Raw genomic sequence first — 13,798 nt, forward strand, 5'->3', positions numbered from 1 at the left:
GTGAATGAGTTCACCAGGGGAATGGAGAAAATTGCTTCATGTTGGTCAGTTCTGCAGAATAGATGGTTTTTGTAGGTCAAATAGACAGCAAGGTGACTATAGTATAGTCACACTACTGTGTATCTGACACTGGCTAGGAGAGCATGTCTCACATGTTGTCACAACATAGCCATGATATTTGGCTTCATTATGGCAACTGTTTCCAAATGTATGTTTGCCAACATGTCACAATGGCCCCTTCAAATAAATTCAACTGTCGTATGTCAGTTATAGGCCAGCAACGGCAGAAGGGGAGAGGCTATGAGAGAGAAAAAAGTGATTATTCCGAGAGAACACAAGTGAGAGTTTACAGTTGTGATCATATCCATTGCCACTTTTAATATTACTGTTGGCCATGATCCACTGAGATCTTGACTTCACAATAGAAGTAAACAAGCAAACAAATGAACCATCCAAAAACATCGAACACCTCTTGTGATAGGAAGCTTTTAGTCAGTGGTTTATATTTTTGTTAATTTGAGAGGTGGTTTTTCTTTTTCTTTTTATAAGAAACACAGTGACTTTCTTCTCAGTTTATCACTGTTGTGTCTCAGTATACATTGTAGAAATATTCCCTCTCAGCATTAGAGAGTGGGATGTAACGCGTGATAACAAGTGATGTGATCTTCATGAGTATCACTGCCTAGCATATGAGAGGAAAGAGAAAGCATGGAGGAGGGGGAGAGTATCCCAAGAGCCAATCATGTGCCAAGTGACTTCATAATTCATCCTCCCAATCACTAGATGACGTCATGTTTTCCTCTATTACAGATGAGTTTCAGAAAGGTAGCTTTCGTGAAGTCACACGCATGGGCTGCATACCTAAACCTTCCAAATCCTAAACCAGCAGAGCACACTGTTTTTTTATGTTCATCACGGACTACCTATGCAAATCAAACTGAAGTAAAAATGAAGACAAAGTTTTCTAAAACTCCAAGAGCTAGCCAGAACTCTTAATTTATTAGTATTTTTTTGAGCTGCAGGCAGGTTTAAATTGTTCAGTTAATTCGTCTTCAGCACAAAACATCAAGACTCAAAATCAGTCTCCAAACAATGGCACCTGTCAGTTCTCACAGCAGCATCTCCAGGTCCTGAGAGTGTAGTCCTTACAGTCTCCTACATGCGGTGAGACCTGTGCCTCACTTTGGCTTCTACTGTGGGATGCGAAAAGCATGCACCTCATTTTCTCACTTCCCATGTCTCTGTTCTAGCAGACCTCCACCCTGCCCCCATAAACCTTTTCCTGCCTTCCTCCCCATCCAGTAAGTTCCTCCCTGTCCTGGTTTGGGTGTGCAGTAACCTATCGTTCCCTGGTATTTTAACTCAGTTTCCAGCTGCTTAATGCTTGACTGTCTTTTGCTTTATTTCGAACATAGAACAATCTGAACCATTCCATCTGAAGTGCATTAATTATAAGAACTATAATTTCTGGTGTGTGTGTGTGTGTCCATTTTGTAACAACCAAGGAAACTCGGAGCCATTTGATATTTAATACTTATTGACTGAATAATACAATGGTCTGATGACCTGTAGACAAACAAACAAATGAAAACAAATAGACAAAAACATCGTCTATTGTTGTTACTCTGGAATTCTTAAACCTGGGTGTGCAGGATGAGGATAGAGCTCAGTGGCTCAGTTTGTTTAGTGCACATAAGGCCCTGGGTTAAATTATTACCACATTCTATCCCAAGAAAACAAAGAAAAAATTAAGTATTTTAAATTTTATTTTTATTTTTAAAATATTGGTGTTTTGCCTGCATGTATGTCTGTGTGAGGGTGTCTGATCCCCTAGAACTGGAGTTATAGACACTTGTGAGCTGCCGTAAGGGTGCTGAGAATTGAACCCAGGTCCTCTGGAAGAGCAGCCAGTGCCCTTAATCACTGAGCCATCTCTCCATGGACAATTTAGGTATTCTAATAACTTGAAAATTATATATGCTTCATGTCTTTAAGCAAGAAGTATATATTATCAGTAAGGTAATTTAGATATTTACCATTAAAGTGTCATATTAACTAAGTTTATCCAGAACAAGGTTCTCTGCTCTCCAGACCCTCTGCCAAGGTTACTCAGCCTGTCAGTATCATTCATTGTCTATTCAACACTGTTTCTGAGTACTCACTTGCTAGTTTCTCTGGGATTTTGTTTGTTTGTTTATTTGTTTTGCTTTTGTTTGGTGGTTTGTTTGTTTGCTTGGTTTTTCCAAGACAGGATTTCTCTGGCTGTCCTGAAACTTGTTCTGTACACTTGGGTGGTCTTGAACTCAGACATACACCTGCCTCTGTCTCCTGAGTTTTGAGACTATATAGGAACACACCACCCTGGCCAGAGCTTCTCTGTATTTAATTGTATTAACCAAACCCTGAGAGTTGGTGGCATACGTTAATCTTGTTTGGAAAACAAGTTTTCTCTGTTTGGATAATGCTGTGTGTTGTACAGCTCCCACCACGGTGGACCAGCTTGCTGCTGGCCCTCGTGCACACCTGCAGCTCTCTGGCTGATGCATTATTTTGCAGCAGATATGGCGTAGAGGTGGAGCTGCTAGGAGCACTTTCTGTGTTAAGTGGTGGGGATTCCTTCAACTGTTCCCTCTGAGCTCCTCCCAGGGTGTAGTTAATGAAATTTAGTCTCTTGTCACATGGTCTTTTGAACTTAGCAGCAGCTACTCCCTCATGGTTTTCGTGACTGATCGTGAGTTCACACACACAGTCGCTGAGTTGTGATGTTGAAGATTTAGCAACTGACATACCTAAATAGCGCTTTAACCAGCACGACCAACAGCAATCCGATTTACCTTGACCTTTTGCTTATAGAAAGCCTATCTTTCAATTGCCAAGTAATGTATCAAGCAGCTACTTTTCCTCGGCTTTTCACTATGCTGGACTTTCCCCTCCATTTATACTTGCATGTCAGCCTAAACTCCGCTTGCAGCACCACACGAGGGGTAATCACAATTTCTCAGCATGCGTTTACACTGGCAGGTCCGTCAATTAGCACGTATCCTGTACACCCGCTACCTACGGCGCTTCCTTCATATCTACCTTTAAAATCCATCCTGGATGTATTTTTACATTGGACAGACTCTTTATAAGTAGTCAGGGTTTTATATTCCATCAGCTGAAAAACTAACTATGCAAAAGTAAGTATATAAGATACTGGATATGGCTGCCTCCATATTTCCTAAACACAGAGACGGTCTGTTGGTGCTGACACTCACTGTTTCTGATCAGAAAATCAGAAATTTCAATGCTAATTACACACACACTCCCAAGTGATTTGTTTGTTGTTAGAATTTAAAACACCAGATTACTTCTGTCGAAGAATTTTTATCAGTTTAACACTTTCAAAAATAGCTGAGATGGGAAATATCAAATCACACTAAGGATAACTTTAGAAATTGATTTAAATATTATGTAAGCCCATAAAACTTTTACCATCCTCACCAAAGCTAACTTTGGCCTTATTGCTTCATGGATTTTTTTTAATAGTCTTGCATCTCTATCAAGCCTTTGTCTAAGTACCTATTCACTGCTGTATCTGCCATATCATCATCATGTCTGAACCTCAGCTATACAATGTAATTTGAGCAAACCAATATGGACTCACTTCCCCTGTGAGCCCCTGTAATGGTTTGTATATGCTTGGCCTAGGAAGTGGCACTATTAGAAGGTGTGGCCTTGTTGGAGTAGGTGTGGCCTTGTTGGAGTAGATGTGGCCTTGTTGGAGTAGGTGTGGCCTTGTTGGAGTAGGTGTGGCCTTGTTGGAGTAGGCATGGCACTGTGTGTGTAGGCTTTAAGACCCTCATCCTAGCTTCCTTGAAGCCAGTATTCTGCTAACTGCCTTCAGATGAAGATGTAGAACTCTCAGCTCCTTCTGCACCATGCCTGCCTGGATGCTGCCATGTTCCTGCCTTGATGATAATGAACTGAACCTCTGAACCTGTAAGCCAGTCCCAATTATATGTTGTCCTTATAAGAGCTGCCTTGGGCATGGTGTCTGTTCACAGCAGGAAAACCCTAACTAGGACAGCCCCTACGATGGTACTGTATTGGGAAACAAGTGGAGGAACTTTGTCATTGTAATCCTCCAGCTCCTCACAAGTAGATGTTTCTCCTCCTTCAAGTCTCATCCCATCAGTCAATCTAAATCAATGTAAAATGACTGCTTGCCAGTGCCAGCTAATTAGATGTACTTCGTTTACTTGTTAAACATGAGTGTGGGAGAAGAGTTATTAAAATATGTTCACTAGATGTCTGGACAGGGAACTTCTGTGGATTTCTTAGTCATATACCCAGAGGCAACGAAAAAATAGCAAAGCAGAACACATCAGCCTTGTACAACCTTGTGGTTTGTAGATTCCAACCTAAGCAGTTCGAGTCCTTTACAGCTATTCAGAGTTTTCATATTTATGGATCCTGTTTCAAAGTTTCAGAGTCGTCATAGTTAGCATGGAGCAAGAGAGAATCCCAGCTGCATGTTAAGACAAGAAGAGAGTATCCGGGGAGGAAGGCTTGTGAAGAGCTGGTCACCTTGAGAAGAGCAGCCTCCTTTGGTGATGAAGAAAAGCTCGAACACCCCAAAGAGAGGATGAAGGGAAGATATGCTCTATGCTCCTTTTCTTCCCTTGGGGTTCTTGTTGCATGTAGAATAAATACAGAAACAAAACAGGTGACACAAGAGCCTGCTGAACATAGATAAATCCGTCAAGCTGGTACTGACCTGGAAATTCATCTCTGCTGAGGAGATTTCATCATGTGGGAGGGCACTATGCACACTAGCACACTAGCAGGAACAAAAGTAGTTACCAGTCTTATCCAGCTGTAAACCCTGAGAGCTACCATAATAACTGGCTGACAAGATGTGCTCACTAGAGCAACAGTGCCATGAAATGTTAAAGGAGTGACCAACCACTTTTTGATTGGATTTAAAGACCTCTCTACAAGATGGAATGTGTGCACAGTATCATTAACTGGGCCCAAAGCCCATGTCTAGGTAGGTCAAATGCCCTAAGGAGAACTTACTATCATTCTACTAAATGAACATATTAAACTACCCTCTAACTTCTTCCCTTTACAGTCTTTGGATGAGTGCATCTTTTAACCCTCATAAGAGAAGCTTCTTTTTATAATAGATAGTGATTAATATAAAATACCATAAAGGGCCAACATACAGAGAATAAAACTATGGAGGGCTCATACCTAAATAATTTATATTACACTCCCTCTCATCCCAAGGCTTTGGAGTTCTCATGAAAGGGGAAACGAAAAGATTGTACAAGGTGAAGGTAGGAAATAACTACATTGAAACACTGTTTTCTGGATACAACAAGGTCATTGCACTCATGATCTCATGGTGACTGTTACCGAATGCCAAAGACCACAATGGATTAAGGTGACCAAGGTCCTAGCATGAGTGAGTGAGGGGCAATTGATGTCTGCCAGCAGGAGACCCAATTTTCTTCTCTTCTCTTCTCTTCTCTTCTCTTCTCTTCTCTTCTCTTCTCTTCTCTTCTCTTCTCTTCTCTTCTCTTTTTTATTTTGTGTGTGTATCTTTTCATTGGTTATTTTATTTATTAACATTTCAAATATCCCTCTTGCTGTTTACCCTCTGCAAACCCACTATCCCATCCCCCCTTCTCCCTGCCTCTATGAGGGTGCTACCCTACCCACCCACCCACTCCAGCCTCACTGCCCTGGCATTCCCCTATGCCGGGGCATCGAGCTTTCACAGGACCAAGGGCCTATCCTACCATTGATGCCAGAAAAGGCCATCCTCTGCTACACATGCAGCTGGAGCCATGGGTCCCTCCATGTATACTCTTTGGTTGGTAGTTTAGTTCCTGGGAGCTCTGAGGGGGTCTGATTGGTTGATATTGTTGTTCTTTCTATGGGGTTGCAAACCCCTTCAGCTCCCTCAGTCCCTCCCCTAACTCCTCTCTTGGGGTTCCCATGCTCAGTCCAATGGTTGGCTGAAAGCATCTGCATTGGACATGCTCTGGCAGAGCCTCTCAGGAGACAGTTATATCAGCTCCTGTCAGCAAGCACTTCTTGGCATTAGCAATAAGATCCAGCATTTTGCTGCATATAGTAAACTCACCTCAGTAACAAAGACAGACACTCCCTCAGAGTTAAAGGCTGGAAACCCAATTTTCTTAAGGCATGCAGGCCCTAACAGGCTATGAATGTTCCATAGATAGCCCTAGGCACAGTCACATACTAGCAGCACTAAGTAGACTCAGTGGGAAAACATGAAGTTAGGAGGGGAAATGGGAGGGAATAGGAAAGAAATTGGAGGAGAATGAATTGGGGTGGATTTGATACAAAACACATTAGATATAGGTATGTAATTCTCAAGCAATTAATAAAATGAATGTTCCAAGTCAGATGTTCAGGACAAAAAGCAGACTGGAGCAGGATGGAGAAATGACAGAGAAGGGGAAAGGACATGTTTGCCCATGGACCGTGGGGAACTTCAAAGACTTTATCTCAAATCGTTTGGAAGAAAGTAAGTATACATTCTAAATGCAAATCTCAAGCATATTAAAGCAAGAGCAAGATGATACTTCCTTGCTTTACTTCTCTTTACTCTTCTCTTCTCTTTCCTTCGCTTTACTCTCTTGCAAAGCACACTAGCATAGTGTTTAAAGGGAAGGGGGAAAGCTCTGCTGGCATGTTTACCCAGGGTGGATCTTTGGTTTCCAAAGCTGTAAAGTTCAAGGCCTACCCTTCCTATGTCTGTGTCTTTATGACACCTATACTCCTTTGATACACACACACACACACACACATCCCATATACACATACAGCACACACACATACACACCACACACACATACACACCACACACACATACACACCACACACACATACATCACACACACACACAGCACACACACATACATGCCACACACACACTGTACACATACATACCACACACCACACACACACTGTATACATATACACCACACCACACCACACACACACATACATACACACACACACATCCTATGGTCTTCCATCCATTCTGTTTACTGGGGACTTACTGAGTATCAAATGACTAACCCTGAGTTATGCTGCATCTGACTGGTCACTAGCCCTCAGGGTTGAAGCATCTAGATACACTGGTCTCTATAAAGTCCTTGTGAGTGTAGCAGAAGAAATGAGTTTCTCACTCACATTGTTCCTCAAATTGACTTTTAAAATGGAAGAAAATTGAGGCTAAAGAAGACTTTTATTTAAACATAGAATATATATATATCCTCCCTTCATCCCCAAATACTGCTAAAGCAGTTGACCAGGAAACGAAGAGAATGTATGACATCATTCAAATGAACAGTTGTAAGAAACTGAAAAGGCAACTCACAAAGCCTGCTAAGAAAAGCTAAGCTGGGTCTGGTAGTATGAGGAATCCATCCCAGCACTTGGGAGACAGAGGCAGGTGGATCTTTGTGAGTTCGAGGCCAGCCTGGTCTTAGAGAGTACCAGACTAGCCAGGGCTACTTCCTGAGACTCGAAACATCTTTTTTTTTGAGAAAGATGAAATTATTTGTCCCAAGATACCAATTCCAGCCACTGTTAATAGAATCACAAAGTCATTGGAGGCAACATGTACTTCAGAAGAAAGGGTTACGAGTGAGACTAAAAAGCCGTTAAACATACGTGAATTTTGCTTATTTATTTTTGAGATAGGGGACACACTATATATTCCTGTGGACCTGAATCTAAACGGATACAGGTAGTTAGAACATCCTTTTGTGCTTACCATCCTTGAAGCTGCAGTTAGGTTCTCCTAGATATATCAAAAATTAATAAATAGGTGCTCTTCCAAATTGTTACATATACATACCAATTAAGAATCTATACTGTGATATGACCCCCACCTTCATTAGAACATCATTGGATTGTGGTTTTAAAGGAACTCTCTCCCATGGACTTCTCAAGAGCATAACCCAAAGAAATACCCTAAACGATGATTCAGTCTTCTATGATTTAGGAAGGGAAAAAAGATCACCTTACCCATAAATATGATACCTGGTTCCTACATGTTTACTAAAACTTCCAAAAGTTCACACCACAGATCCCACTGTGCTGGTATTCACACCACCATCCTTTCTGGATGGTTCACTTCAGTCTTTTTCTTTTCATTTCTTTTCTTTTGTCTTTTCCTTTCTCTCTCTCTCTCTCTCTCTCTCTCTCTCTCTCTCTCTTTCTTTCTTACTTTCTTTTATTTAATTTTTTTGAGTATGTGCTTTGCTTTGCTTAACTGAATTCTCCCCTTTAAGATGATAAGAACTAAGGTGAAACTTCTACCTTATAACACATACATCAAAACAAATTGGAATACCTAGCTGAAAAATGCTCTGCCTTCCTGGAGCAGTCAACCCCAAGGACTGAAGTACACTAGTCCTAGGTGATCATCTAGGGGGAAGAGAGCACAAGAGTGGGGAAGCCATTCCAGACTTAAGAGGAAAATCACTAAAAATTGACATATCTAATGCTGAAAGCTCTAGGTTCATTCCCTAAAGCACTAGCAACCAGGAGATCTAGGCAGATAAAGGAATGATTACTCTCTGGGAATGATTAGCTTAAGGCAAAAGAACTACAAACAGACATTGTATATTTTGACACCCACAGAATGACCTCATGGTAAAGTCTTCATGTGGATAAAGTCTTCGATCTGAGTATAGAGAGCTTCTAATTGACTTGGTAGTGTCTAATTCATCGTCATTGTCATCATCGTCATCATCATCACCATCATCATCGACACCATCATCGGATTGCTAAGGTTCACCCAAACAATTAAAATATCTTCTATAACATAAAAAACAAGGGAACAAGTTTATTTTAAGGACAGAGGATAGGTGATGCACAATGCAGAAAACCCTCACCCACAATAGTAGGTATCCCAGGGGGAAGTAAGTGCCCAAGACACTGACGCTGAGATGGAGGTCAGCATTCTGGAAGCTTATTAGCGAGTGCTATTTTGAAAGGAAGGAAAAGTTGAACTATAACGGGGGTCTCAGAAAAGGTGCTATGACTTACACAGGGTTCATGTGCTGGAAGCTTAGGCTCCAAATAGCAGACTCAAGAAATGGTGGACTCCGTAGGAGGTGGAATCCCCAGGGAGATAATTAATCCAGAGGGTTCTAACCTCAGAAGGGATTAAGGACCATGCCACAAGAGTGAGTTAGTTCTTCAAGGACTGAATTAAGTACAATGAGAGTGTCTTGTTATAAAGTAAGACCACCTCGTGCTTTATCTCTTCTGTATATCCCCCTTACCCCTGGCCGCTGGTCCTACCATGTGATGTCATTCACTCTCTCATGATGCAGCATGAAACTCACGCCAGATGTGGCAACCTGAACTTGAGATTCTTCAGCTTCTACAAGGAAGAAACTTTTCTTATCCAGTCTCAAGTATTTTGGGATAAAAAACACAGAAGGCCTCTTACCCAGTCCTACAAGGAGCTCCAATCATGACAACTCTAGCTTGTGGTAGAAATTGTTGGTGACATCCACATAATACTGGTTTTGAGACCATAAAAAATGCAGGACTGAGGGGATCATAGAGATTGAGGCCAGACACTGCATAGCAAGGCGGGAGCTAATGAACAGAAACTCTACGAGGCCATCACAAGAAGTGGTAAATGGAAGCATAAGCTGCAGCGTAGACCCTTGAGTATTGATGAGGATGCTGGGACACTGACACACCCATAGAGGATATCTGCATATATTTAGTGGAGCCAGTCTATCCAACAGATCCGAGCTGTGTGTGTCTTAGTTAGCAAGGCTGGAGGAATGACAATGCCTGGGCCTTTTGGAGCTCATGATTACACTAGAAGGCTCAGATGTCAAACGTTTCTCTGCTATATTTGGTGAACTTTTTTTCTGGTACAGTTTATGGCTTTTGGAATTAGACTTTTTTAAGACTTATTTATTTTATGTATATGAGCATGCTGTTACTGATACACTAGAAAAGGACATCAGATCCAATTATAGATCGTTATGAGCCACGTGTGGTTATTGGGAATTGAACTCATGACTTCTGGACGATCAACCAGTGCTCTTAACTGCTGAGCCATCTCTCCAGCCTGAAATAAGACTCTTTATTCTGCACTATTATAGAAATTTTTTGCTCTGTGCTATCATATGGAGGAAGTACCTAACTCGTGTTCAATTTCATAGAGATTTAGTTAAGTCTTAGAACTTTTAAAGCATGGGAGCTGCTAATGACTGTGGGGACTTTTAAGGTTGGTATATAGAAATTTTACATTTTGGACTGATATTTATTTATCTATTTACTTCTTTATTTATTGTATTATAAGGTACCTGTTAGCTTATGGGACAGGAATTATGACTTAAAATTATATGTTTGTGTGTCAGGCTGGCAAGGAGTGGAGTTGTGAATTAAATTGTCAACATGACACAATATAATCACCAGGGAGAAGGGCTTCAGAGAATGTCTGTGAGGAGGAATATTAGTTATGTTAATTGATACGGGCAGGCCCATTCAGGGCGAACCTCCCCTTTCCCTTGGCTTGGAATCCTGAATAGTCTAAGAGTGGAAAACATGAGTGCTTAACTCACAGCTCCCTGCTCTGAACGTGAGTGTAATGTGACTAGCTAGTGCAAGTTCTTGCCTTCAGAGCAGGGTTGTTTTTTTACTTTTTATTTATTTATTTATTTATTTAATCCAAACAGGAAATGAAGCTGAAATGTCTTTGGAAGCCAGCTTCACTGGACTGAGTCATTTATGGGTTCTGGAGAGATCTGTAATTGAAGACTGACTTTCTGACACCCACACTAGTTGCGGTTGGGAGATGCTGTGGTTTTCATATGAAATGCCCCTCCCCCCACAGGCTCCTCTGTTCACTCTTGTTCTAGCTCTTGGGGCTATTTTGGGAGGTGATGGAAACTTTAGGAGGCGGACCTTGCTTCAGGAATTGGTCCACTGAGAGCATTCCTGGTCTATTCCGGGCTCTCTAGTCCTATCTGCCATGATGCAAAACAGCAGCCTCCTGCCTCCCGCACACATTCCCTTTGCCATTATGGCCAGTCTGCCTCTGGCCCAAAATAATGGAACCAGCTGCTTTCAGACTAAACTAACTGAAAGTGTCAGATAAAATAACTCCTTCCTCCTCTTTCTTAAAGTTGTTTAGGTTAGGTAGTCTATCACAACAAGAAAATGATTACTGGGGGGATACCCTATTTGTTCCTGAAGGTGTACTTCATCCCAGTGCCCACCACAGAAACGTCAAAGCATTGAAATTAAGAATCTAAGACTTAACATTAGAATCTGGGAAATACATGAGAAAAAAAATAGCTGAAAGGGAGATGCTTAGTAGGATGGGGCAGGGGAGGAAGGAATGGGGCAGGCTCTGCTGTTCTCATCACAGGACAAGGTCTGTGGAACACTGAAACTAGCTTGGGCAGTCTTTAGTTTTGAGCATAGATAAGGAAGTGGCCCTAAGCTGTATGTTGCTATAATGATCATAGTCTTGACTCCTATTAAGACTAGAAGTCACCATGTGGAAAAGGACAGAGGTAAAGCCTCCTGAAAGGAGGAAAATGAGGGCTTAAAACATTTTGCACAAGAATGTGGAAGAGCAGCTCCACAGCAGACTTTGCAAAGGGAAGTGAGAGACACTTTTGTTACTAGCTCTTTTTTTTATAATTTTTAATTTTTTAAAATTTTTATTGGATATTTTATTTATTTACATTTCAAATGTTATCCACTTTCCCGGTTTCTACTCCAAGAATCCCCTATCTCATCCCCCCTTTCCCTGCTTCTATGAAGGTGTTCGGGGGGGGGGCCACCCACTCCCACCTCCCCGCTCTGGCATTCCACCTTTTAAAAGGTGACTCTCTAGGCTGGGGATGCATCCCAGTTGTAGAATTCTTGTCTAAAATACCCAGGACCCTGGCCCAGCACTCGGGTCGCTGGTTCACTGTGGTGTGGCAGGGACAATATGATAGGAAGGTGATACACTGAGCTGTGCCTGCATCTTAGCTTAGCAGACTGTCCCGTCCACATACAATGTAAGCTCCACCTTCCCCCCAGAACATGCTTGGAACTATTCTCCTGAGAATATCCAGCAATGTCAGTCTCCAAAGTGTGTGTCAGTGTTTCAAGAGCAGAGAAGTTGTCGTCTTTTTCTTCAGCGGAAAAGGCTAGAAGGATAGTGTTTCACATGCTCACCTCCAGGCTGGCTTTGTGTTGAGAGCCGTGGAAAGAAAGCCTGCCTTGGAAGTTATTCTACAACTGGGGCTGGAGAGATGACCTAGCAGTTAAGGGTCAAAGGTTAGAAGAACTGGGAATTGGTTCCCAGCACCCACACGGTAGCTTACAATGTTCTGTAACTCCAGTTCTGGGGAAATCCAATGCCCTTTTTAAGCCTGCCAGAGCACCAGGCATGCACATCACACACACACACACACACACACACACACACACGCATACACACACACACAGAGCAAACACTCTTACCCACTTAGCCATCTCCACAGCCCCTAAAGACTAATTTTAAATGTGATTACTATTCCTTAATTTTCCCTAACCCACCAAAGTCTTGCATGCCTATCCTGTAACAATTAAGAGACATTTCTTAGCCTAGGGAGACCTGTGATCTCTGTCAGCATTATGGGATGGAGCAGGACCCTCAGGGATCTCTGGAACTTTCCTATAGAACGAGCCTGGGAAAGTAACCAGGAGTCATCTAGCTCCTGGTTTACACAGCTCCTATGCTGACTCATTGTGGTGTGATTGGGAGAATTTGATAAGAAGGCTATGATGTGTTGAATTGCATCTGCATCTGCCATCTGCAGCAGACTGTCCCATCCATGTGAAACAGGAGCTCCACTGGTCCCCTCCAGAATGTGCTTGGAACCATTCTCCTGGGAAAACCCGGCAATATTAGTCTCCAAAATGTGTGTCAGTGTTTCAAACAGGAAGTAGATAGTGCTCCCAAACCGGGATACAATCCAAGAAGGGCTTATTTACCAAGTGACTCATTGCGACGGAATGACGACGTTGGGAAGCCACAGAGAACAGTGCAGTAGGCAGTAATGGTAGAATACTCCAGTCTCTAGAGCAAAAGGGATAAAGGTAGAGATTATCAAAGCCCAGAAGGGAAAAATTTGCATAGAGCATTGAAGAGGGCGCATACAGGGAAGGACGCAGGTTACCAATATGTGCTCACATTTTCCCACGAAGGCTTACCATTGATTAACCCTGCTGGAACTCAGAGGACAAAGGTGCTTCTGATTTGATGTTTTAAAGTTCAGTCTCCAGGATAAGAAGCAGGGTGAAAGGTGATAAGCCGTAAGCCCAGGCAAATGGACAAGACATAGCGCACCTCATAGCATCCAGGATGCTGAGAACTGGCATGTGTAGATAAGTAGCCACTGTTGTGATTCCTAACCCAAATCTGTTTCTCAAACTGCAGTGTATGGACACTTACCTCGGGGTAGGAAGCACGTGTAGTTCTAAAGAGATTACCCAAGTTTTCTTTTTTATTTCTATCCTGTACCTATTTCTATAAGGTTCAGTTTGACCACGAACCTCCCACTTAGCAAAGATAAGAACATATTACCTACCCCAAAATTTTAATCAAGGTGTTTTCTTAGGCTTTAGAAAGCCACTGGATTTTCATTAAACTCAAATAAAAAGAGATAATCTCTTAATGATAAAGCCCAATAAAATCTCTCTCTCTCTCTCTCTCTCTCTCTCTCTCTCTCTCTCTCTCTCTCTCTCTCTCTCT

This window comes from Grammomys surdaster, unplaced genomic scaffold, assembly GCF_004785775.1.
Source record: "Grammomys surdaster isolate TR1022 unplaced genomic scaffold, NIH_TR_1.0 234, whole genome shotgun sequence".
Classification (NCBI taxonomy): domain Eukaryota; kingdom Metazoa; phylum Chordata; class Mammalia; order Rodentia; family Muridae; genus Grammomys; species Grammomys surdaster.